At 46.9% G+C, this 26,745-nt stretch overlaps 1 pseudogene; it reads left to right on the plus strand.

Annotated features, from left to right (window-relative positions):
• The window catches only part of LOC147888992 (uncharacterized), a 341,849-nt pseudogene that overhangs the window by 196,033 nt on the left and 119,071 nt on the right, over positions 1-26,745 (plus strand).

Raw genomic sequence — 26,745 nt, forward strand, 5'->3', positions numbered from 1 at the left:
ATGCGGTTTCCTTGGAGCATGCATAAACTGACTTACCAACCCAACAGCATAGCTCAAATCTGGCCTGGTAATAGTCATGTAAATCAAACTTCCTACTATGCGTCTGTACACAGTAGGGTCTTCCAGAAGCTCACCTGCATCTGCGCTCAGCTTCACATTCTGCTCCAAAGGAACTGAAATAGGCTTACAGCTTGTCATCCCATATTTGGACAGCATGTCCAATCCATACTGCCTCTGCAAGAGCTGTATCCCACTTGGTGATCTAATCACCTCAATGCCCAAGAAATAACGTAGCTCTCCTAAATCCTTCATCTCAAACTTCTGCCTCAATAGCATTTTCACATGAAGGATATCTTCATCACTATCACCTGTGATGATCAAATCATCAACATAAATGACCAGAGCATAATCCCTTTCTCTGTTTTTCTCACATAGAGTGAGAAATCTGCCTTGGAAATCTGAAAGCCAATAGTGACAAGATACTGTCCTATCTTGTCAGACCATGCTCTAGATGCTTGCTTCAAGCCATACAAGGCTTTCTTTAACCTGCAAACAAACTCAGGATGAATAGCATGAACATAACCTACTGGCTGCTCCATAAAGACCTCTTCTTGCAAATCACCATGCAAGAAGGCATTCTTTACATCCATCTGATGTAAAGACCATCCCTTTGATGCAGCCATAGCAATGGCTGCTCTTACGGTTGCCATCCTTGCAACCGGGCTGAAAGTTTCTTCATAATCAATGCCATATGTCTGTGCATAGCCCTTGACAACTAATCTTGCCTTGTATCTATTCACAGAACCATCTGCATTGTGCTTGATCTTATAAACCCACTTACAGCCAATTGCATTCTTGTCTTTAGGCAAAGGCACCAATTCCCATGTAGCATTTGCATCCAAGGCATCCATTTCTTCATCCATGGCTTTCTCCCATTTTTCATTTCCCATGGCTTGCTCAAAAGAAGTGGGTTCTGGTTCCTGTATCACTTTGACCATATAGGCATAGTGAATGGCTGTAAATCCATCATATTTTAGCCTATCCACAGGATACCTAACCCTGGTAGACCTGCGCAAAATAGGCTCACTTCCAGGTGCTCTCAAAACATCCCTGGTCTTCCTTACTCCAGGTGTAACAACAGAGGGAATACCCAACTCATCATCAATGCTTTGTTCTGAGCCACTGGATTCACCATCCACATAAGAGTGACCTGCATTCACATCAAACATGGGCTGATCTACCTTCCCTTTTCCTTTTCATGATACCTGCATACCACTCTTTGCATTGCTTTGAGGAGATTCTCCTGATCTCAATCTGCCTGTCCATGGCGAAGTATGTGAACCATTGCTAGAGGACACTCCAGGTCCACTAATATTTTGTGATTGCTGCTGTGAATTCTGTGCAGCATTACCATTTTGTGCATCTACATCAATCATCACATTTACTGGTTTATACCAGCTGCTCATCTCATAAAAAACAACATCTCTGCTCACTGTAAACTTACGAGTAGAAGGGTTATAGCATATATACCCTTTCTGCTGCAGAGAATAACCAATAAAGACGCACTTCTCAGCTTTTGGATCCAACTTGGACCTCAACTCATCTGGCACATGGACATAGGCAATGCAACCAAAAATTCTCAAATGAGAAATATCTGGTTTCCTACCAGTATACATCTCCTCTGGCGTCATGCCATGTATTGCTGCAGTGGGAGTCCTGTTCATTATATAAATTGCTGTAGCAACTGCTTCAGCCCAATAATAATCTGGTAGATCTTTTTCATTTAGCATAGCCCGAGATACCTCTCCAATATGCCTGTTTTTCCTTTTTGCAATTCCATTTTGCTGTGGAGTATGACTGCATGAATATTGCTGCTTTATACCATGCTCCTGCAAGAACCTTGCAAACTCATTTGAGAGGTACTCTCCCCCTCCATCTGACCTTAGGCATTTTATTTGCAGGCCTGTTTCTTTTTCAACCATAGCTTTGAAAGCTTTGAAGTGCCCAAACACTTCACTTTTCTTTTTCATAAAATACACTCAAAGTTTTTTGCTGTAGTCATCAATAAATGTGACAAAATAGTGACAGCCTCGAATAGATGCAGCTTTAGTAGTCCACACATTAGAGTGGATTAATTCCAATGGCTTTTTACTCTCTTGAACATGCCTAGGAAAAGGTTTCCTTGCCTGTTTCCCAAATTGACAGGCTTCACAAACCTTGTGCATTTCTGCAGCCTTAAATTTAGGCAATCCTGCAACAATATTTTGGGCTTGCATTGATTTAAGTCGCTGTATATTAACATGACCAATGCGTTTGTGCCAGATATCAATATCTGCAACTACACCGGTCCCATGTGCAAACATTGCTGCACTCAATTCAGGCATGTCCGCATCCAACGTAAACATCCTGTCCTTCTTCTTTCCTTTTGCTATCAAGCGACCATTATTTTTCATATCCTCAACAAAGCATCCATGAGGATTAAATCTGACCTGCAAGCCCTGCTCAACCATCTGACCAACAGAAACCAGGTTCTTGGTGATGTTCGGGACATGAAATACATCAGACAAGTATTTCTTTTTCCCATCCTGCATAGACAAAGGAATTTTACCAATCTGCACAATAGGATGTGCAGTATCATCACCAATCTCCACAAATCCTGGTTTTTTCATTTTCCTTGCATCCTACATCCATTCAGCATGACCTGTCATGTGGTTTGACGCACCTGAGTCAACATACCACACATCATTGCTTTCTTCTGCACTTGTCACAGAATTTGTCATATGCTGCACCATAAACAAATGCTCATTTCTGTCATCACCCTGTCTACTAGAGGATGCATAATTGCCTTGCTGCAATTTTCCATTCATAATGTCATTCTGCTTTTTGTAGCAGTCCTTAGCCATATGCCCCATTTTACCACAGTAGTAGCATTCAACACTGCTGTTTGCATTTTGGCCTCTCTGCCATCCACCACGGCCTCTTTGGCTCCCCCTGCCTCTAGAGTTACCACGTCCTCCTGCATAGGACTGGTTTTCTTGCGTTTGCTGCATATTCTGATTTCTACCACGGCCTGCAGATCGGCCTCCTCTACCTCTGCCTCTACCTCTGCCAGCATTTGAGTAGAAGACAGTTTCTTTTGAAGTTCCTGCTGAAGAAGATGCACCCCCATTTCTCTGCTCTTCAGAAATTAGAAGAGCAATCAACTCCTCAAAATCAGGAAATTTTTCACGGACGGCAATGGATGTCTGGAACTGTGCATAATCCTTTCCTAGACCATTCAAGGTCACAGAAACTAAATCGTCATCATCCATTGGCGACCCAATGGAAGCAAGTGCATCCACAATTTTCTTCACCTTCATGTGGTAGTCATTGATGCTCATGTTTTCTCTTTGCACATTGTGCAGCTCCTGCTTGAGCTGCATTTTCTTGGCTTGCGTATTTGTGCTATACATTTTTGCCAAAGTATCCCATGCCTCCTTTGGCGTACTTGCATCCTGAATATGCACAATCATGGAGTCCGAAATACTGATAGACAGCCAGTACATAACTTTCCTGGCTCTCTCATGCCATCCTTTGAATGCCTGCAATTCCTGTTGATTGGGAACATTAGGAAGAACAGGTTCTTCTTCATTTCCTGTAATGAACTCCCAATAGCCTTTTCCCATCAAGAAATTCGTCATTCTAAACTTCCATGCCTGGAAGTTGTTCTTGTCAAGCTTTTCAGTGACAATCTGTGAAAGAGAATCAGATGCCATTACAGAACACTGCAAAATATTCTATCACTGCAAAAAACACAGCTTTTGCCTCACACGGGCAGATCTGCAAAACTGACGAAAGTGGTATTTCACCACACAGTCACTTCTTAGTGACGATTTTGCATCAACAGGCAACAAGCATGAATCTGCAACTCCCAATATCTCTGCACACAGGCATACGATGCAATTTCTGCGGTAACTTTTCACCGACTAGCCGCGCAGTGGTTGCACAGCCGAAACAGGGCCTTTTTCTGAGTGCCTGCGAAGAACTTTCGCCTTCAAAACGGGCCCCGAAATGGCCTCGAATCAGAAAAATAAAGTCACACCGCAAAGGGCGTCTCAATCTGAGACAGTACACTCTTGCACTTTTGGCTGTGCTACCTGCAGAGATTTGCTCCCAAACTCGAAATAGCAAAGCAACACTGGTCCTCTTACCAGGACACCACGAACTTGGCTTGCTTTCTTGAGCTCCTTACCACGAACAAGGCTCTGATACCATGTGAAGATAGTGGGAGAGAGGGAAGGAGTCTCACTTGCGGCTTTCTCACATGCACAATGGGGGAATACACACAAAGGTGGAGGCTGAAAACAGTTTTCCTCTTCTTAGTTGTGAAAGTCAAAAGAACTCTAGTACAAGGAAAATAGAAGAACCCTATATGTGGGTCTCAAACCAAACTCAACTAACTAAGGTGGCATACTAATTAAGCCACAAACTAGAGTAGATAAGGATAGCTGTCATCCAGCTATTATTCGTGGGTGGTGTACCAACCACATCTCCAGCTAACAAGTCGGTGACATAAATACACAACGGTCACCCTGGCATATCGCGAGTGGAGCTCGATATCTCAACAGGATCAAGATGGGAGGCTGATTTACCATTAAAAGAAGTCATCTAGAAATACCTCAAGAAACTTGCCGATATTCTCTTGAAAGAGTTTGGTTACAAGTCGTTGAAATGTTGCCGGGGCATTACATAATCCAAAGGGCATCATTCGGTAAGCGTATGTTCCCCATTGAGTGACAAAGGTAGTCTTGGGCTGATCCTGTTCTTTCACTTGGACTTGGTTGTACCCGCTATATCCATCCATGAATGAATATAAAGCATGTCCTGCCACTATCTCCAACACTCTATCTGTGAAGGGAAGGGGGAACCTATCACGTCATGTTGCAGCATTCAAACTCTGATAGTCAACACATATTCTGAGTTTGCCAGTCTGTCTTTTGGGTACAATGACAATTCCGCTGACCCAATCAGAGTAATCGACTGGGTAGATTAATCCTGCTTGCTCCATTTTCTGTATATCTGTTTGGACTTCCTTGCCATAGTTGGGATTCATGCGGTATGGACCTTTAATCACAGGGTCTGCATTTGGATATAAGTCGATGTGATGCTCCATGAAATCAGCGGGCACCCCCTTCAGATCCTTGTAGGACCAGGCAAAGACATCCACAAATTCTTTAAAAAGGTATGTCACTACAGCTAGAAGATAGTCATGTTCCCAGACCCAAGTGGCTAACTTCAAATGCTGGGGTTGGTCCTCAGTCCCAATGTTCAGATACCGCTAGTTCCGTGCCTCATCAACAGGGGCAATGCATTGGGATGTTGAGGTACTTGGCTCACCCATTCTCAGTCATGTATGTGCTGGAGTATCTTCAAGGGGAAAGTCCCCCTCCACTTCTCTCAACCAAGATGGGGGGTAAGTAATTGGTGGGTTCTCGGGCACCTACATGGGCTGAAATGATGTAGAGTCAATAGATGTTATAGATGTTGTATGCCTTCAGTGCCTTGGTGCCTCTTTTAGCATGCCCCGATAAGGTAAGCCTTCCACATCATAAGTGGTTTCCAGAAGGTCTTCAACTGAGGCTTCTGAGATTGGCCATGTCCTCATCTCCGTATCCTGTATGCACCCTGGGTTCCCCCAAGACCTCAAGCTGTAGGTGGTGATTCTCCTCAAGTTCAGCAATGTCTATGTCACTTTCTTCTAAATCACTATACCGTCACCATCAGTTTCTTCTTCACTAGTGTTAGTCTTCTGTATGACCATCATTGTACTCAGCAGTACCATGGTTGTACACCATAGTACCATCATTGTACACGGGAGTACCATTGGTGGGTTGTGCAATACCGGCCTCGTATAAAGTAGATCCATCATTGTATGCTATTGTACTATCAACATCATTTTGACCAATGTCCTCCATGTCGGCCACTAGACGCGACCATCAATGTTCACTGCAGTAACATCATTGTTCTCAACAGTGTCTACTGTAGTACCCCTAGTGACCATTCTCTTATACAGGTGTGGACTATTGCAAAGACCAAAGGGCATCCCTTCGTAAACTAGTTCAGCTAGACCTTGTGCATGTGGTTTTGGGTGGACTTGTGATACTACAAGTAGGTGTTCTTCGGGATCTTCTTGTTGGCATAGTTCCACCATGTTGACGGCTAAGGAGCCCAAGGCTCCCATCCAATCCAAAATGACAGCTTCCTCGTCTTCTTGATCAGCCCAATCCAACAAGTAGGGCAAACTTTCGAATCCCTCTAGGGTTGTCTCCTCATTGATACCTTGGTCACCACCCATAGGCCAGTCCCCACAAACCCAATGCACCTCTTCGTTGTTCTTCAAAATCCTCCTCTCCCAGTTCTATTGGTATGTGCCTTGCCTGTCCTGTGACCATATCTATTTCGAGGGATGTGGATCCCAAGGGCAACCGAACTTTGTCAGTTAACCAATCCTGAATGGCCTGTGCGGACTGCAACCATGGCCTACCAAGAAGTAGAGGGTAAGTCTGCTCATTTTCGATCATATCAAGTACAACAAAATTGGAGAGAAAAGTTACTCCACCAATCTTCATGTGAACACCTTTGATTGCACCCATTGGTTTTACTCTGCGTTGATCAGCCATGTGTACTTGAAAGTGAATATCACTTGTCAACTTCAACCCTAGTTTTTGGAGTGTACCTTTCAGCATAATGTTCACGGCTGCCCCACCATCAAGGAAGATGTCCTTCAGCTCCCCTTCAGCTCCACTCCATGAATCTCCACGGTGACCTTGGGAGACTTTGTTCACAAGTGAGGGAAGCGTAGGCAGAGAAGTGGTCCGGTGTAGACCCATGCTGAGCCAGTAATGTCTCTGGTGTTGGCTCACTCAAAGTAGATCCCTTCTGTCGACCTCCTAGGAGGCGGTTAAAAAATGTAATGGTCTGATGCTTGATTTGGGGGTGGTTGTGTGCCCTTCGAGTTTGTTTTTGAATCACTATCACGAGCAAGCATGGGTGGTCTATTCCTGGGCGTACTGTGTACCTTGGAGGGGGAGAATGACCTTGGTGGGGGAACACTTGTCGAACTGATTGGTGCTGAGGTCTCCGGTGCTGGCTCTGAGTCGTCCTTACATTTGTCACTTTTTGTTTGTGACCGTGTCACATCGCCCAACACTGCGCCAATCAAATGGGGGCTGTTGCCCTCCCCCGCCACTACTACATCAACCATATTCACTGGGGATGCGGGTTCCGCTCTTCCATTGGGACAATCTCTGGTGTAGTGGTCGTTTGTGTTGCACTGTGTACAGGAGGGTCCCCTGAATGGGTCTTCTAAAGTTTGTACCTCTGCTTGCACCTCCACATCCACCTCGAAAACCACCCCTTCGACCACATTGATAAGGGGGTCCATAGCCACCTCCTGACATAGCTGGTTGGTACGGTGCATAGTAAGATTGAGGATAGAAATAAGGGGCACCAATTGAATTGGGCACAGGAGCTTGGAGCAAAGGGGGAGTCGGAAGCAATGGAGGTGGCATGACAAGAGGAGGAGGTGGCTCAGATGCTCGTGCAAGAGGGGGAGCAAGAGGTACTGGTGCTGGGCTAGAAGTTAAGGGTACCGTTCTATTGACTGTAGCAACTAGAGGTTCCTTCGAGGTATACTCTAGAAGAAGCTTCCTTAATCCTTTGAGGTACCTACACTCAGAGGCATCATGTCCATGGATCTCACAAAATGTACAAAATGAGGTAGAAGTAGGTACCTTACACTTGGAGGGGCACTTCCAGTAACCATGGTTAGAACCCTTGCATTCTGTGCACCAAAGACCACTTTGAATCTGGGCCTCATCCACCTTTATTCTATCTTTCAGGCCTTCTTTGATTTCTTCCAACTCCTTGAGTTACTGCCATGCGGATGATCCCTCCTCTCTTGGGAGTTAGGTGGTCGTAGTCGTCGATGAGACAAAACTTAGCTGTGACCATTGCATCTTGACAGCTTCTTTTAGGAAGTCTTGAAGTGAGGCATGTTCAGGGAGTTTATCAACCAACCTTATAGCAATGGTAGGGGGTAATGCTTTCAAAAACCACCCCTTCATGACAACATCATTAGGTGGCACAGACATCTTTGCCACCAAGACCCTCATCCTTGTATACATCTCAAAGATGCTTTCTCCAGGCTTCATGGTGTCGGTGGACAACTCCTGGACAATCATATGTTCAAACTTCTCCAATTTGAAAGTCCGTAGAAACTCCTCCCTTAGAGCTGTCCAAGTTTGAAAATGGTCAGCTGGAAATTGGCTATACCATACATCGGCTGCATCCTCCAATGACGAAGGAAAGATATGTAGAAAGGTATGCTCATTTTCCACACCCTTGGCTTTGCATGCTGTGAGAAACTTCCTCACATGAGCTTTGGCATCCTCATGTAGGTGACCTTTGAACTTCTGAGTCTTCACATGGACTTTGTTGAGTAACTCCATAAGTCTTGCTTTTTCTCCAGGACTAAGAACCACTGCACTCACCCTGGGAGCTGAGGTGGAAGGAAGAGCAGAAGGGCCTCCCAATGGAGCAGTACTCAATGTGGGTACTAAGGAGACATATGGTGGGGTGGATGAGGAGACAACACCCCGTGCAGGAGACCACACTGGTGTAGGTACTATTGATGTAGCCATAGTGAAGATAGATGGTGCTGCATATGCTGCAGGCGCTACCGTTGCGAAAGTAGATGGTGAAGACATGGGGAATGTTGGGGTCAATAGGGATGCGGAGGCAGCTAAGAAGGAGAAGGAAGGAGTCGAAGCCATGTAGATAAGGAGGAGGAGGGAAGGGTAAAGATAATGGCAATCGTAGGGACATCTGAGCAAAAGGTGAACCCAAGGGTGTCACGGATGTAGAAACTAGACTCGAAGGACCCGGGTTATGCATGGCAGACGAAATGGCAGCTTGACCAGTGGATGTCAAGTCCGGTGCTGAATTGGGTACTACTCCCGTTGAAGTGGCTGCAGATGAAGACATCGTTGCAATAGGAGCTAAGTGGCTGTCTTGACCTTGATGTGCGTCTGAGGAGCCCTCGCCCTTAGTACTTTCTTCTTTCACCCGTTCCCCGCTTTGTACTTCTTCTCTGGAGTCGGGATCTGACCACCACCGATCTTGTTGGTCCAAATCGATGAGAGTCTCGATGAAGTTACTTGCTTTGGCTACAGCTCCAATAGGCTCACTTTGTGCTCTTCCTGAGGACTTTGCGAACTTCCATCTCACGTAATGCTTTTTGTATCTAGTTTGGTTAGCCAGAAGTCTCCTCTCCACTCTCCTTAAGTACCTCCTAGTTCTCTCACTTGTTCCTTCAAGGGTATCAGAACTACTTGGCATAAGAACTCTCTCCTCTAGGACCCTAGAAGTCCACTTCCCTCTTGCTACTCAGCACCAACAGTGTCCCACTGTGATCGCCATAAACTGTCTGAGGGGAGGGGTTCCTATCCTTCCGAAGGTGTTACCAGAGGCCAAAGGCCGCTGGCATGAGAAGCATGAGTGTTGCAATGCTCTAATGGAATGGATCGCGCAAAGTGCACCGTGCAGTGGTGTGCGAGTGTCGTATGCTGTATTGCAATGAATGACGACGTACGAGTGCACTATGCTAAATGACAATCACATGAGAACTCCACAACATAAGCAGGAGAAGAAAACCTCGTCATACACTGGTGAACAATTCCCATATCGGAAAGAGCAAGGAAAAATGAGAAAGTAACCAAGATGGCCAAAGTACATATCACTGGACCAACATCTATAGGTCACAAGTTGCAAGTCACAAAAACACACAGGTCTATCCCCGTAGTAGACAAAGGGGTACACACAAGTCTTTCCACACTCTCTCCTTGTCGAGCTCATAGATCCAGCCTCTCTCTCTCCCAGGGTCCCAATCTCCAAAAGTCCCGTGGTAAGGAATGCCCAAGTTGGAGATTGGGAGCTGCTGACTGGGAGGACAAGCCCCTTACCTCTGGCTCCCTCCCCGTCTGGGTAGGATGCTGTTGTGATGAAGCGAAAGGGAACGTCATCTTACCCTTGCTTGTTGGGAGGGGTGTCGAGGCAGGAGAGGGGTGGGAGGCTGAGAAACCTGCTGAGGAGGTGGAGAGGGGGGGGGAGGGGGAGTGGGGAGGGAGGGGGGCGACTGGGAAGGGTGACCAGAAGCAAGAGGGGTGAGGGGGGGAGAGGGGGCAGGGGGAATCTAGGAGGGAGGGGGGGAAGTGGAGAGGGAGCGAAATTTGGAGGGGGAGGGGGGCGTGGGGGAGTAGGGGCAACCATGGGCCCCCCCTGCTAATCAGGCTCGCAAGGGCTCTAGATTCACACCTCCTCATCCGCCACAGCTTCCGCCATCGCAGCGTCAGGAGCTCCCTGCTGATGCAAGGGTGAGTACGGGTGCTGAACCTCCGTCATGGGAGGATCCTCTAGATGGGGGAAGTGGCCCCTTATGCTGGGGGAGGTGGATCTCCACGTGGGGGCTCTTGCTGTTGCTCCTCCTTAGGTGCCTCTCAAAAAGCCTTGTCTCTCTCTGTGCGTCTAGCCCTCTACCTGCGACGCTTGCAAGCTTGTTTGCTTGGTTTCTTTTTCTTTTGAACTTGGGTCCAACCCCCTTCTGAGGGGGTTACCTAGGGGGTCTGAGATTCCTGCTGCTCTTGTCTGGGGGGGTGTTGGGCTCTGGCTTGCTTACTCTGTCTACTCTGTGGAGGTGGGGGGGGAGGAGCTCGGCCTTGGCCGCAGGGGAAATCTCTGGCTAGGTGATCCATCTGTCTGCATCAAAGACACTGGCCTAGTAACACAGAAATCTCCACTCGCTAGCGAAGTGTGCCCCCTTCGAGGGTCTCTATGAGGATCAACTCTGGGAGGGACTTTGGGCTCTCGACCACCAGCCTGATCCTAGGGACTCCATCATCTGCTACCACTGAAGTGGCTGAATCTGGTAGAGACTTGAGCACGGTGCCAAATGCCCGACCAATGGAGGGGAGGATGGCTCTATACTCCTTTGGGAGCCCTGGGAATCGGAGCGTAACCGGGAAACGGGGAACATGGTGTGTCATGTCCATGTCCCCCACTGTAAAGCCATGGTACCAAGGAAAGAGGTACACCAAATGCGGGCCAAGGATAATGGGGCTCTACTCCACAAGTGTCAACGTAGTGCCAGGGAAGCTCAGCTGGATGAGAAAGACGCCTCTTCCATAGATAGCGACCTCCTGAATGTGGTCACCCTGTAGTGCTAAGCTCACCTGGATCCACTCTCGTACCTATCTCCTTGTGGGTGTGAGGCCCACAATTCTGCCCACGATTGCCTTGTCCTAGAGGGATTGAACTGCTTGTTGTACCTGTTGCTTTGTTGGCTGAAGAAAGAAGGACCTTAATGACTGTGGGATTCAAGGGTGCTGCCATAGAGCCCCTCTACCACCGAGATTTTCTTTCTCTGAACAAGCACAAAAAACCCCGCTGCAAAGGGAGAAAAGATAAAAAAGCAAAGAGGAGGGGCGGGATGAGGCGGAGAGATGTCGATGGAGGAGGCGGAGAGGAGGCAAGGAGGGGCGAAAGAAGACAGGCAAGGAGGGAGAGGGTGGGGAAGGAGGCAGAAAAGGGGCAGGGTGGCAGCGGGGGAATGTAGGGAGGAGGAGGCGAAGAGGCAGGGGGGAAGAGGTGGAGAAGGCAAGGGAGCCGAGGGGGTAGCAGAAGGAGGCGGGGGGGAGGGGTGGGGGGTGGAGGGAGGTAGAGGAGAGATGGGAGGGAGGCTGAAGAGAAGGTGGAGAGGGGGGAGAGTTAGGGTTCTAATTACAGACCCTACTATCATGGATGACCACATTATGCTTCAGCGTCCGGATGGCTCCTCCTTTTGCCAGAGAGTCGAGATTACCGGTGGACAAGATCAGTGCATGATTTGCAAATCCCTTGGGCACTTTGCTAGAGATTGCCCGAGGAAGAAGAAAAGACACAAGCGATGTTTTGGTGGGTTTGGTCTGTAGGAAGTCCTCTCTCTACTCTCCCTTAAGCACCTCCTGGTTCTCTCACTTGCTCCTTAAGGATATCAAAACTACTCGGTATAAGATCTCTCTCCTCTAGGACTCTAGGACACCACTTCACTCTTTCTACTAAACACCAGTAGTGTCCCATCGTGATCGCCATACACTATCTGAGGGGAGTCCAATCCCTTCATGTTACCGAAGGCCTAAGGCCCCTGGTGTGAGATGCAAGGAGTGTGTGGGACTTGTAACTATGGGTGTTGATGTGAACCTACTAATGTCTTCCTCGTAAACGCTAGTGCAATGGATGCGCAATGATGGTGCAAGTGACTGTGGTACCAGTGATGGTGCAAGTGCGGCATGGAACGAGTTCAAAGTGGACAGCTGTGTGAATGATAGTGCAAGTGTAGAACCAAGAAGTGCAAGAATCCCCTTGAAGGATGATGTATCAAGGAAAACACAAAGGAGAATGCAATCACAAAAGCCAACCATCAAAGTATATAAGGCGGAAATCAAGCCACATAACACAGGGTCCACTATACCAGGTGAAGGAAGATGAAGGGAGGGGGATATGAAATGAAGAGGTGTAGGAGGAGCGAATAGTGGCAAAAGGGCGCATAGTACGTAAGGAAGAAATTAAAAATACACCAAATGCGAGGTCTTGACTCTCGCCTCTATCTCCACTCACGCTAAATGATCGTATGTCTCTCCCTCTCCCCTCAGTTCCTTGATCAGCTGTCCCTCATCTGGAAATCCCCCTTTTGTGCTTCCTATTGGTTGTGCCCCTATTGGAAATCCCCCTTTCGTGCTTCCTATTGGTTGTGCCCCTGTCTCCCTTATCCATTATGCTGCTTCGTCTCTTGATGGCTTCAATGACTTCTTGACTCACGAGCCTCCTCCTAGTCAATGACTTAACTACTCCATGTGTAGCTCTCTGTCTACTCCAAGTACACCTCCTAGTGCGTCAGACAACAATTGGTAGACAACTTCTCCATGTGTACCACCATGTGCACCACCTGTGCTCCCATGACTATTGCAGTCCATTGTTGACATGCCTTGTGCGCTAGTGTTTTACAGTGACCAAGGTCAGTCCAACCTATGCCAATATCAGTCCATCCTTGACATACCGTGCTCCAGCCATGTGCTACTCCAGTCATGTACTGCTTTAGCCATGTTCTGCTCAAGTCCTATGACGAAAGTCTATACAAATTTGACATGTTGACATGTCTTGACATGGACATATATAGACTTGACATGTACATATACTGCCCAATACTGATCAAGGTCATCCCTATATACCTAACACAAGGGGCAACTGGTGCAGGACCTATAGTTGGAGTCAGACAATGAGGCAATGCCAAAGAAACAGTCTGATGAGTACAACCCTGCATATCCAAAATTGGTCCTACCTACTGGCAATCTCAACTCTCTGCCAAAAAAGAGATCCATCTGAGCACTGGAGCATGATACGATCATCAAAAGTTTAGGGTCAGAGACAATGACCCTAACTCTAGGAATGCCATCTGATCTAATTGCCTCTACTATTGAATATGGCAATCTAGGGAGGGGGAGGATCTCAGTGACCACTCCAAAAGTAGCTCCGATCATGGGAAGGAGCCCATGGTACACCTGGGGCACTCTTGGAAATCTCATGAAGAGAGACATTGGGTTGACTCCAAGAGAGAATGCCTTGAGGAAAATCTTCCTGGAACCAAGCGCTAAAGGTAAGTAAGGCATTGAGCACAATGCTCATAGCTCTAGGAGTGTCAAAATCCATCTAAAAGAATCCTCATCCCAAAATTCAAAGGCGAGAGAGGCCAGAGCGCAAGGCCCGTGATCTGGAAGGGTGGGACCCATGGATCGAAGAGTGTGTGGAGCTCTCAAGCTCCGACATCCTTTTGTAACTGCAGCAGCTCGTCTTTTGAGAAAATACATGTTCTCACAACTGGTGGAAGTGGATGAGGGTGGACTGAATGGGTCATCTTTCGTCAAGCAAAGATGGAAGGCTGATTCAAACTGGTGAAGATCCGTTTTTTGGAGAGGGTTGAGAGGGAGGGGAGGAGCAAGAAAGGAAAGAGAGGGAGAAGAGGGAGGAGAGAGGGAGGAGAGGCTGGGAATCTAAGGGAGTTCTAAGGGGGAAGAGCTGGAAGAAGGGGTAGGGAACCTAAAGGAATTCTAAGGGGGTGGAACTACAAGAGGGAGGGAATGTAAGGGCGTTCTTAGGAGACGGGCTCAAAGGGGAGCAGGAAGGGGTGAGAGGGGTAAGGTAAGGGCTGAAGAAAAGGGGTAGAAAGGCAAAGGGAGGAAGGCAGGGCTGGTGTCATAAAGGGGAGAGAGGCTAAAATTATTTTTGGAGCAGCCAAATCTTGAGTTGTATTTCGTATTTTGGAGCAGCTAGAGCCTAGAGTTGAATTTTGTTTTGGAGCAACAGTCTTCTTGGATCAAAATTGTTTTTTGGAGCTGGAGATGAAATTCATTTTGGAGTAGGTAACGGCTTGTATCAAAATTGTTTTTTGGAGCAGCCAAAGCCTGGAGCTGAATTTTGTTTTGGATCAGCAACACTTCTTAGATTAAAATCAAATTTTGTAGTAGCTGAAACTTGTTTTTCAGCCTAGATCTGAATTTTGTTTTTGAAGAGCAGCCTGACTAGAGAGAGAGAGGGAAAAGAAAGGGAGGCTCTTCTCTCAATGCCCTGCATCTATCCCTTCCCACTCCCTGGTATCCCACTGTAAGTACTTTATGGGAGCATCTCCATAAAGTGAAAGCCTCCATGAACCCAAGTAATATATGGTAGGGATTAGGGTCTAGGTACTGTCCTGACTCCAAAAAGCTTTGCTCCACATGACCTACTATCCTAACAAGCTGAAATGCAATATGCAAAAGAATCCCATCCACCAATCTAGTTAACCTGCCCTAGGCATCCATATGTGGTCCTCGTAGTCCCACAACTTTAAGCAAGATCCCTGATCTCGTAAAGGCTTCTAGCCATGTGTCCCCATAATGAAACCTATCTCCTGGAAGAACCCAATCCAAGGGTATGGCTACATCAATTCTTCTTGCACTTTCTATGAGGTGACTTACCAACTCCAATTTGCGACCATCTGGGAGGCATTTGACAATCCTCCATGAGCCTACAAAGGAAGAAGGACCTCTCCCCGATGAGGAATCCTACATATAATGGGAGGTATCTAAGGGTCTACCATGCTCATCAAGTGTACTGTCATTCCACACGACTGGCTACATCTGAGAGGAGGGGGGGACTCTCTAAAGGGTACTTTTGAAGCTGGCTTAAGCTTTCAAGATAGCAATCGTATGAGGGGAGGAAAGATCTTGGGATGAGTTGAAGTGAAAATCCATTTGGTACTTGTTTCTTTTTTTTTCAAGAAAATTACTTCATTAAATATGAACGAAAACTGCGAGAGCAAGCTCAAATGCGGGAATACATCATGCTAGGCATGAAGAAAAAACAGCTCAAAAGGAGCTAATAAAAAACCAAGGTGGAGGCTGAAAATGCCACCTCAACCCTGAAGGAGACTCAGAGAAGGAAGGAGATCCTCTCCAAACTCTGATGGCCATCTGGACGAGCATGCAAGGATCTTCCAGAGCAGCCACTGCCAAGAGAGTTACTTTTTTGTTTCCAACCTCATCACACTGGAAGGAGTGTAGGATTGTATACGTCTTAAGAAAAAATCCTTTTAAGGGTCATGTCCTAGCAAGAGTCCTCTGACCACCATCTTGCATAATAAATCTCAGCTCTGTAGGTACAGATCTAAAATATTGAGACCACCTTCCCACCTGGGCAGGATAAAAGTCTCTCAAGCCACCCTAGCTCTAGTGTCTATCGTACCATCTAGACCACTGCAAAGGGAATTCTATATTGGTCTTTTGAGCTGAGTGATGCAGTCGCTGGAATGGAATTATCAAGAGAAAACAAACCAAGCCATGGCCAACAGTACCTAGTTGACCACCATAATCTTCTAAGCGAGGTCAAGTTTTTTTGAGCTCCAAAAGATAAGCTTCCTTAGGTTCACTTTGTGCTTGGCTTAAGGACTTCCCAAACGTTTGTCACATGTAAGCTTCTTGTATCATGTTTGGTCTACATGAAGCCTTCTCTCCACTATCCTCAAGTACCTAAAGTTCTCTCACTTGCTCTCTCAAGGTCATCAAAACTACTTAGCATAAGATCTCTCTCCCCTAAGACAATAGGAAACCACTTTACTCTTTCCCAACTATAATCGCCATAAATGTATGAGGTGAAGGCTGTTCCCTTCTAGAAGTATTACCTAGAGGTCTAAGGCCACTAGTGCAAGGAGACTACCTTCTACTTAGAAATAGAGAGCAATGCAATGCAACATGAGTGCAATGTGAGTGTATAGGGAGTGTTGCAGTACGAAGGCACTGAAGGAATGCGACAGGGAAGGCCATGATGCAAGTGTACAAGGGGTATATAGAACATACATATTGAAGAAGACAAAAAAAAAAACTATAATAAGATGAAGGACTAATGCTTCCACGGACAAAAGTCAATCACATTTATGAGTACAACATTACACCTTCACCAACACACCAATACACAACGATCTTGTAGCCCTGGCCTCTCCTTTTCTAAATGATTCTCTCCTCCAGTTCTACCCTTACCTTCATCCCAGCTGGTCGCATCCCTAGAAACGATTCGAGACTGCTGACATTGGTGGACCATAGGCCACATGCCATCTCTTGTACATGGTCTTCTTTTTTTTTTTCAAAAAGATTACTTCACTAAGTATGAATGAAAGCCGCAAGAGCAAGCTCAAATGCGGGAGTACATCATGACATGCATGAAAGAAAAAACAGCTCAAAAAGAGCTCACAAAATCCCAAGGTGGAGGCTGAAAATGCCACCTCAACCATGCGCAGATGGCCATCAATGTGTGTATAGTATCAATCCATATACTAGCCATAGACTGGTGGGATGGGTGAATTTGTGAACCCTCCATCGCCTCCATACATCTAGCCCTCAATATGTCAAGCTACAATGCTAGCTAAAATCTCCCAAGGTGTGTCCATCGAGGCATGAACAGCTCTAAAAGGAGTGAAAGGAACATCCTGGAGAGAGCATGACTCCATAGAGTGTCATCGTATAATGAAGGATGAGTCTGAGTCCTGTCCTCGAAAAACACCTGAGGTCCAATAAGAGATAGCTATGCCACTGATCCCCAAGTCATGAAGAAGGGTGCTCTATGAAATATGCAAAGAATCATGGCAACACCTTTCCATGTCGTCCTCGTTTGCCTGCACTCCCAAAGGCAATGCTGAACTGGCTCAACTGTTGCATGGCATCAAGGACAAGTAGGGTCATCCTTGAACCTAGATCTCCACAGGTTCACTGCAATTCCTCCATGAATAGAAAGCAAAAAGAAAAGAGTGATCTTTCTATTTCGAAGGGATTTCCAAAGCCTCCTCCAAAAGTTTTCTTGCACCTCTACAGAAATATGAAAACTATCCCAATGACGGAGGGCCTCCAACCTCTACTACTAAGCTGAAATCTCTTGGCATTTCTAACTATGTAGCAAAAGAAGGGGATGCTCTTCTCTCAGTGCCCTTCATCAATCCGTTCCCACTCCCCTGGGTTCCACTGCAAGAATCTGATGGGAGAACCACCATATAACCAGAGTCTCCATGACCCAAGTGCTAGGAAAACGGGGTAAGGATGAAGATACCACTGTGAGTCCGTGCCCCACTCCATATAACCTGGAATCCTAACAGGCTGAAAGGCAACCTCCAAAAGAATATCATTTGAAGATCTGAGAAGTCTACCTCCCGCGACTGAACATCAAAGATAAGGGTCTCCTCATGTAAATCCCACAAGGCAATGACCTATAAACAAACACCTATCCCTGTAAGGGCTTCCAACTAAGTGGATTGTATGATCGGTAAGTCATCTGTATCTATCCACTCTACTTGTATGGCTGCCTCTATCTGACATCCTGACTGTACTCCCTCTAAGGTGGCCAACTGATGAGAGTCTCTGATCTTTTGGAAGCTGTCTAAAAGCCTTCCAAGCACCTACAGTGGAAGCATGTCTCCTCTCCCATCTAGACCACTTTATATAATGTGACACACCGAATGATCTGCCATGCTCATCCAATATGGATTCCTCCCACATAACTTGCTGCCTGTCTATTTCTTCACGAAAGGAGGGTGTAACTCTCCGAAGAGTGTCTCTGAAACTGCCCTAAGATTTCAGAATGAAAGCCATGAGAGGGAAAGAGGAAGATATAAGATGGGCTGAAGTAAAAATCCATCTGGAGCTGTCCATCCAATCTCCCCTGTGAGAAGGTGTACAAGATTGAATGTTGCGTAGGAAGAAATCCTTCCAAGGCTCTGTCCAGGCATCAATCCTCTCACTACAAATTTGCAGATCACTAATCCAAAAGCCATTGGATTTGTTCCAATTAGTATGGACCCCTCCTGCAGTGCAAAACAAATCCAAGGCCGTTCGAAAGAGATGAGTGTTGGAATATGAAGCCAAAGTGACTCTAAAATGAGTGTTCTAGGTGGTCTAGGTGTGGTTTTATAGTCTAGTGAGTCCTAGACATGCCATGTGTCCTATTGGGAGATATCCCATAGACATTGTGACTTTCTAGAGTCTTGTGGCACACTATATAGTGTTGTACTTGTCTATTGTCAAAAACATCAGTCAACATCAAGCTATCTACATGTGAGTATTTTGGTTATCATTGCCTAGCACTTGTTCTTTCATTTTCTTTCCATTTTGCCTTTTCATTATGTTTTTCATATTTCCATTCCGTTCCTAGTTAGCTTGGCATTCTCCTACCGCCATGTCTCTTCATATGGTATCAGAGCCATGTTCCTAGCCCTACTCTCTCTTTCCCTTTCCCTTCCAAGAGGTTGACGTGAGGGAGGCCAATGAAGATACTCTACCTCCTCCTTCTTGGAAGGCTGCCCTCTTCTCTCCTTCCTTGAGCTCTCTTCTCCACGCCATGATCTGCCACCTCTCTTCTCCTTCCTTCAGCTACATCTTTTTGTGACTTGCGGACGATGTGACGCTTCTATCCAGAGTAGAATCACGGCTTTGTGTCTTCCCCAAAGTTATAGAGGACCTTGAGTACTACAAATTCTATTTTTACATCATTGCAATCCGAGTTTTCTATGAAAAGTTACAGCCCTTGCAAGAAGTGACGAGATTTGTTTCTACACGCGAATTTTGTTCTGGAGCTCAATGATTTGACAACCCAAGCATGATGCAGCTAGCTCAACATGGAGCTGTCCATCCTCTTTATCATTGACCTCTGATCCAGCCCACCATTTGCCCCTTCTGCCCGGCATTCTATTGGAGCTACTCCAAGATTGATGTGAGCTCCAAACACTTCCCGACTTCTCTGATTACCACCCGATTGTCCTTGGTGCCCGAGCTCCACTTTTGACCGACTCTCTGAGTACTCGTGACACCTCCGGCCTCTACTTCGACATCAGTGACTCTCCCTTGGCCATTTTGAGAGTCACTATGTGAGTGCATTATCTAGCTAGCCCATGGACTTCACCGACGCATCTTTTGGGACATTCCTGCCTAACGCTTCTTTGACATCGTCATTGTCTCACAGGGATGTGCACAGGTGTGCAGTGGCTACTTGGAGAACATCTCTTATCATAAGAGATCTATTTTTTTATTACTACAGCTTGATGTATTTTGGGGTCCTCTGCCCTGGGTAGACCCCCTAAAATGATATGTATTGAGTGTTTGGTTTTCATTGAGTTTAAAGATCATTTGCCTTCGATAGTCCTCCTAAAAAGATGTATTGGTTTTCCTATTTTGGTGTGTGTCTTCCTAACATGTCGTGTTATGAAGCCAAAGGGGGATGTACCGTGGGAGCCATATGTATTGGCTTTGATAGGTCTCGTTATCAGGCCTGGCCGAATTCTAGGATGTTGGTGTATTCCTAGACCGAGTTCTTGGATGTTGGTGTATTCCTAGACCTATGAGCTGGTCATGTAGCCATGCTATAACGTGAGCCTCTGAGCATGTTGAGTCTCAAGCCATGAGAGTGCTTGGATCAACCTCTAAGCACGCTCAGACATTAGCCTCTGAGTTACATTGGGTGCACAGTTTGATGACTATCATTGTCATGTTCTATTCTTGGTTCCATTCCAGTAGTCTCTCACCTTGCCTTCATGGGGGGGTGTTGGAATATGAAGCCAAAGTGAGTCTAAAATGAGTGTTCTAGGTGGTCTATGTGTGGTTTTATAGTCTAATGAGTCCTAGACATGCCACGTGTCATATTGGGAGATATCCCATAGACATTGTGACCTTCTAGAGTCTAGTGACACACTATATAGTATTGTACTTGTCTATTGTCTAAAACATCAGTCAACATCAAGCTATCTACATGTGAGTATTTTGGTTATCATTGCCTAGCTTTTGTTCTTTCATTTTCTTTCCATTTTGCCTTTCCATTATGCTTTCCATATTTCCATTCCGTTCCTAGTTAGCTTGGCATTATCCTACCGCCATGTCTCTTCAGTGAGTGTATGTGGTGTGGCTTCCAAAAAAATAGCCATATCATATGCCAACTGACTATCCAAAAGCTCATCCTCCTGCTTCAACGGAAGACTCAACCCTATAATATCAGCTTGATCTCTAAGGTAGTATAGCTCATAGCTTCAACCACAAATAAAAAGAGAAAGGGGGCTAAAGGGCATCCCTGACAGACCGATCTGGTAATCTGAAATCTGTCTCCCCTGACACCACCAATGAGAACCTAGCTATGGGCTGATTTGTAGAGAGCTGACACCCCTTTGATCCATGCATCTGTGAATCTAAAGAGAGAGAGGGTACCCTCTAGAAAACCCCAGTCTTCTCTATCATAAGCTTTCTCAAAGTCCAGGAGTAGATTGGCAAGCCTATGGCCATTATGTATGGCCCATTCAGAAGCCTCCCAGAATGATCGAAGATGCTCCTGCCATGCACAAAACCCATTTGCGTTTCATGTATAAGATCTGGAAGAAAGGGCTGCAGACGTAGGCTGATTGCTTTTGCTAAGATTTTGTACAAAGTGCGCAACAAAGTGATCGGTCTCCACTGCGACACTAAATTCCAGCAACCCCTTGTAGGGATAAGATGAATGAGGCCCTCAATAAAGTGAGTCTGGCATTTCACCCAAGTCCCAAACGCATTGTAGGGTTTAGGTAATGCGATGCCCAATCTGATCCCAAAATGAAATAAAGAAAGAGGGTGTAAGGCCATCTAAACAGGACACTTTTTCTTGTGAAGGGCAGAGAGAGCAGTCCTGAACTCTATGTTGGTGAATGGTGCATCAAGTGAGACTATCATATCTCCAGTCACCAACATAGGTAAGTGCTACCAAGTAATAACTCGAGCATCATCTCTAGCCCGAGTGTCAGGATCTGCTATAAGAAGGGAGGCATAGAAATCTGTAGCTACCTGCAAGACGGTATCTGGATGTGTTTGTAAAACTCCGTCAGAGTCAAAAAGCTACAAAACGCTCTCCCTACTATGTCTGGGGCCAAGAGTAGAGAAGAACTTCTTGTTGAAAAGGACCCCCTAGCATGAAAGGCATGCTCTGCTCTCCGATCCAACAATGACTACTGCTTAGCCCTTTGTTGCAGCAAGGCGCTCTTGAACCCAAGCATCTGTAGGCCTCTTCTGCTCTTTCCTATGAAGAGCAGCCCACTGCTACTGGCAGATACCTATCTCTCATTTGAGGATCTCACCTGTCCTGAACCGAGCAAGTGAGTGATAAAAGGCACTAATATCTGAGAGGGTAGATGCTATATCTGACAGGGAAAGCAGTCCATTGTGTATGTGAGATACCCAAGTCTGCAACACTGTCGGTTGTGAGGCCCTCCTCTGCGTAGAATGCATATGGAATCCTACTACTGGAAGAGTGATTCCTCGCTTAAGGATCTGAAACATACCGAACAACTAGAAAGTAATCTGAAGTGGACACCCCAGGTGAAATGCATACTGTCCCACCTCTATCCAATCATGCACATAAAATCTGTCAATCCGTGTATGGATAGGCATCTACAACCTCCAGTTTGACCAAGGAAATAGGAGGTATTGCGGCTGAATGTGAAAAGCATCATCATGCCAAGCATCTCTACCATTGTACTTAAAAAGGAAGGCATCCCAGGCTGCTCTCTCTAGGGGATGTAAGCCACCTTCCCTACCACCTCTTTTGTTTGTGGGCATTTCAACCATGTTGAAATCACCCCCAATGATCCAAGACTCTGCAATGCATGACCAAGATAGTAGCTCCTTCCAGAAAAGAACACGGTCTCCTCTTGAATTGGGAGCATAAAGGTTTAAGAAACCATCCTTATGCCCACCAATCAAAAGAATGACCCACTAACTCTAGAGGAAACTTGTATCCCATGTCTATTCACGAAGGGTAGCATAAAAGAATAAACAGAAATACAAGTACCTCTCCTAGTGCCCAAGACGCAGGTGATAAAAAAGTATGCCCTGAAAGAAGCTTACTCGACTTGGCATGATCCCTGATGTCCAATTTGTGTTCTTGAATCATGAGGACATCAATGGGGCCCCCAGTAACACCTTGATGAAATTGGTTACAAAATCAGCTGCCTACGGCAGCGGTGAGGTATACCTCCAAGGCCTTGAACGTTTCAACTGACAATCGTCATTGACGAGAGGAAGAGGCTAGATAAAAAACTCTACCCGACCTGGTAACGGAGATATCCCTCTCTTGGGAAAAATTCCTCCTATCAAGAGGAGGGAAATCAAATGCGGAAAGTACTCCCACACCTGCAAAGGGGGAATCTCTATCCATGGTGCTCTGAACGAGGTGCTCCCCAAGGGTAGAGGGTACAAACTCCTCTTAATCAAACTCTACCATGTCTGCCAGAACTGCAACAGAGTTCCTGAATGATGATCTTGGCATAGGTGTGTGGAGGATCCCTACAGATGAATAAGTAGAAGCAATAATCTCCTTGCCTTTGTCAAGAGGTGAAGAAGGAACAAGAGGGAAAGGGGGCTGCTGCTGCTGATGGATGTCGGCCAAAATAGCCGCATTAGCCTTGAGTACAGCACGAGCTTTAGCAAAGGCTTTCTCCTTAGGAGAAAGCTCCTTCACATGAACGGCTGAAGAGATAGGAGCAACCTCATCAGCACAAGGACTAAAACATGTATATCTCCTGCCTATAAAGGAGGGTCTGTGGCACCATCAGTAGCCTCTAGATGTGGAGCTGGCTCAGCAACTCTAATTGGCACTCAACGGAGGATTACTGGAACGGGACATGCTGAAGGTCCCGTATGCGCTGTAAACGAAGGTCCAAGACGAGAGGTTGTAGCCAATGGTCCTAGGCGAGAGGTGGAAGGTCCACCAATGCGAGAAGTGGTAGGATGTGTGGTAGAATGTGAAGTAGGTCCAGCCGAGGTGGTGCTAGGAGACGCAACACTCGTGGAACTTTTAGGCCTTTTCTTTTTTTTCTTCCTTGGGCAATCTCTAGCAAAGTGCCCAGGGGTCTTGCAAATCCTACACTGATCGTGTCTCCCAGCGATCTTGAGACTCTACCTGAAGAAGGAGCCATTTGGATGCTGGAGCATGATGTGGTCATCCGTAAGTTTAGGGTCAAAGACAACGACCCTAACACATGGTACCCCGTCCGATCTGACTGCCTTGCTGCCGAAGAAGGCATACCAAGAAGGGGGAGGGATCTCACTCACCATCCCGAAAGCGGCTCCAATGGAAGATAAGAGTCGATGGTACACCTAAGGGAGGCCGGGGAATCTGAGGAAGAGTGAAAATGTCCAGCCATCCTCCTCCAAAGGGTCAAAGCCCAAGGAGAAAGGTGTCAAGAAGATCCTCTCGGAGCTCAGTGCTAAAGGACTGGCTTGAAGCACTATACCTGCTGCATCCAGGGAATTAAAAACATATGTGAGGTGCCCTACGAGGTCTCCAGGTAAAGCGGCGAGCATCCAATCCCTAGCCTATAATTTGGAAGGGTGGGACCCATGGATGCAAGCAAAGAGCGATGTCAAGCTCTCCAATTTTGCATCTTTTATGAGTTGCTGCAACTCGTCTTTTGAGAATGTGATGGTTTTCGTGGCCGGTGGGAGCGGGCGAGGATTGGCTGAAGGCTGAGCCATCACCAATAGAGATGGTAAGGCCAACTCGAACACAATGGGGTCCTTCCGCACAAAACGCTGCTTGAACAAGAAGGAGAATGAAGAGGGAGGCAAAAGAAGGAGATGGGAGCAAAGGAGGAGCAAGGGAAGAAGACGAGGTGGCAAGAGGAGGAGGCCTAGTTGGGGGGGCAGCAACCGGGAGGGAGAGGCTTCCAGGGAAGAGTGTAGGAGCTGGTGGGGGTGGGGGGGAGAGAGGCCACTAGGAGGGGGCGGGACAGGCTGAAGGCTGAGGAGGGGCAAGGAGAAGGGGGGGGGGGAGGGGCGGGGTAGGATTAAGGGGGATAGGGGAAGGCTGAGGCGGGGGGGGAGGAGGCAGGGGGGGGAGGGGCAAGGAGAGGCGGGGGGGGGGGGGGGGGGGGGGGGAAGGGGCGGGGTAGGCTGAAGGGGGAGAGGGGAAGGTTGAGGCGGGGGGGAGAGGAGGCGGGGGGGGAGGGTTGAGGTGGGAATGTGAGGCGAGGGGGGAGAGGGCTAAGGCGGGGGAAGAGGAGGCGGAGGTAGGGAGACGAGAGAGGGAGGGAGAGGAGGCGGGGGGGGGAGGGCTGAGGCGGGAATGTGAGGGGAGGGGGGGGAGGGCTGAGGCGGGGGTGGAGGAGGAGGAGGTAGGGAGACGAGGGAGGGAGGGAGAGGGGGGTAGCAGCCGGGAGGAGAGAGGGAGGAGAGGGCGGGAGGGTGATGGGGGTAGCAGTCGGGAGGAGAGGGCGGGAGGGTGATGGGGGTGGCAGCCGGGAGGAGAGAGGGAGGAGATGGAGGGGCTGAGAGGAAGGAGAGGGAGGGGCTGAGAAGGAGGAGGAGGGGGCTGAGGGAGAGGCTAGGCTGAGAGGAGGGAGAGGCAGCTCGTGGGGGGAGGAGCAGCCGATCGGAAGGGTACATGGTCTTTTATGGTCAAAGACCACATGTTCTCCTTGTGCAGGGGTTCTATGATGAAGCGTTTAGGTTGTCCTTGTACCAGTGACCTTCCAGTTCCCTACAACATCATCCCTTGTATTTGATGAATCACCTTCATATCCCATTCTAGATCCCCTATAACGCCCATATAGAAACGTAGGGAATATCCCTACATCCCTGTACGGAAGAGGAGCAGAGAGAGTGGGCTCACAGAGAGCTAATGGCAGATAGATGAGCAAGTAGGGAACTCCCATGCCTGTACTGAGCCGTATTGATTCATATGCTATAGAACAGCCAGTACGGGCCTTCATACAATCTCATACAGCAAGTGGGAAGGGCTGGTATTGTGCGGGGGTACAGGTTAGGACAGGGATGAGCACAGTTTAGGGTTGGGATGCGAAGAAGATAAACAAAGGGCAGGAGCAAGCAACAGGGGTAGTGGCAACAACCAAATTCTAGATTTTTGGTTTGCAACACATGATCTTGTTGCCTCTTTAATAGTTCTTGGTATTGTTTTGTGAGCATTGCAGCATGGCATATTTGGAGATCCAGATGAACGGAGGCTTTGGATGGCACCCAGAGCAACCCTTCACACACATTGGCTATTTTGATAGATATTGCACATACTTAAATGGCCATTTGGGTGAGCATGTAAGGGTCTTCTCAGGTGGCTTCTACCAGGAGGACAGTTTTCCTCAAGGAGTGGAGTGGCTCATTGTTTTGCTCGGGTCAACAGCACGGTTGAGGTTGCAATTCCAGCCTCAACCTTGGTGTTTTTCTAGTTTTATATGATGTGAGCATGCTATTTGGCCATTTAGGGCCATGTGCTTTGCATGATGTATTTCTGCCATGAACTTTGCTCTTGGGGTTTCTTGGATACTTAATAGAATTATTTTAATTGAAAATAGAAGGTTATTTTCAATTCAAGGAATTGCATAGCCGGACTGTCCTTGCACTTTGAGGAAGACTCTTTTGATCAAGACATTTTTAACACTAGGTCAACTCAGACACACTACTGAGCTATCTTGCTTTCTATTGACATTGTTTGTAAATTACCAATCCAGAGCATTTGTCCTCAATTGGTTTTATTGATAATCATTGGAGAGAAACGGACAGAGGACACGACTTTTTGTTAGATTTTTAGCAAGTGATTATAATGTTCTTTGAGGAGTCAGTGGATAGATGCACTGGAGACTCTCAAGTAGCGCGAAACAAAGCAAATACTTCCTTAGGGTGCATGATAGCGACATTTAGTTTCTGTTCAAAATGGCATGTGTAGTATTGTCTTCCTCATTATTTCTTTATTAATATTGCTAGGAACAAGACCCATTGTCTTGGCTCACAAACCTTATATACTTCAGTGATGCATCGTGATTGAGTTGACTTCTAACCCCCCCCCCCCCCCCCCCCCCCCCCCCCCCCCCCATGCTATATTTTAGACAAGCTGCTCTCGTCTTGATTCTTGGTTTTCTAATACGTATTTATATTCTTGTTTTGAGCTATTGTCGAGTAAATTCTTTCACAAGCATGTTTTGTTTCAAGATATATTATTTTGAAGATAAACCTGAAGACTTGAAGAAACTCGTTATCTGATATTCTGTGGGGGTGCACACAGGGTGAGAGAGGCATAAACCTAAGTGGAGGACAAAAAAGCACGTATAAGCCTGGCACGTGCCTGCTACCATATTTA

The sequence above is a fragment of the Dipteris shenzhenensis genome, chromosome 21, assembly GCF_047967505.1.
Source record: "Dipteris shenzhenensis isolate YYH24624 ecotype China chromosome 21, Dip_SZ_1.0, whole genome shotgun sequence".
In the NCBI taxonomy this organism is placed as follows: Eukaryota; Viridiplantae; Streptophyta; class Polypodiopsida; order Gleicheniales; family Dipteridaceae; genus Dipteris; species Dipteris shenzhenensis.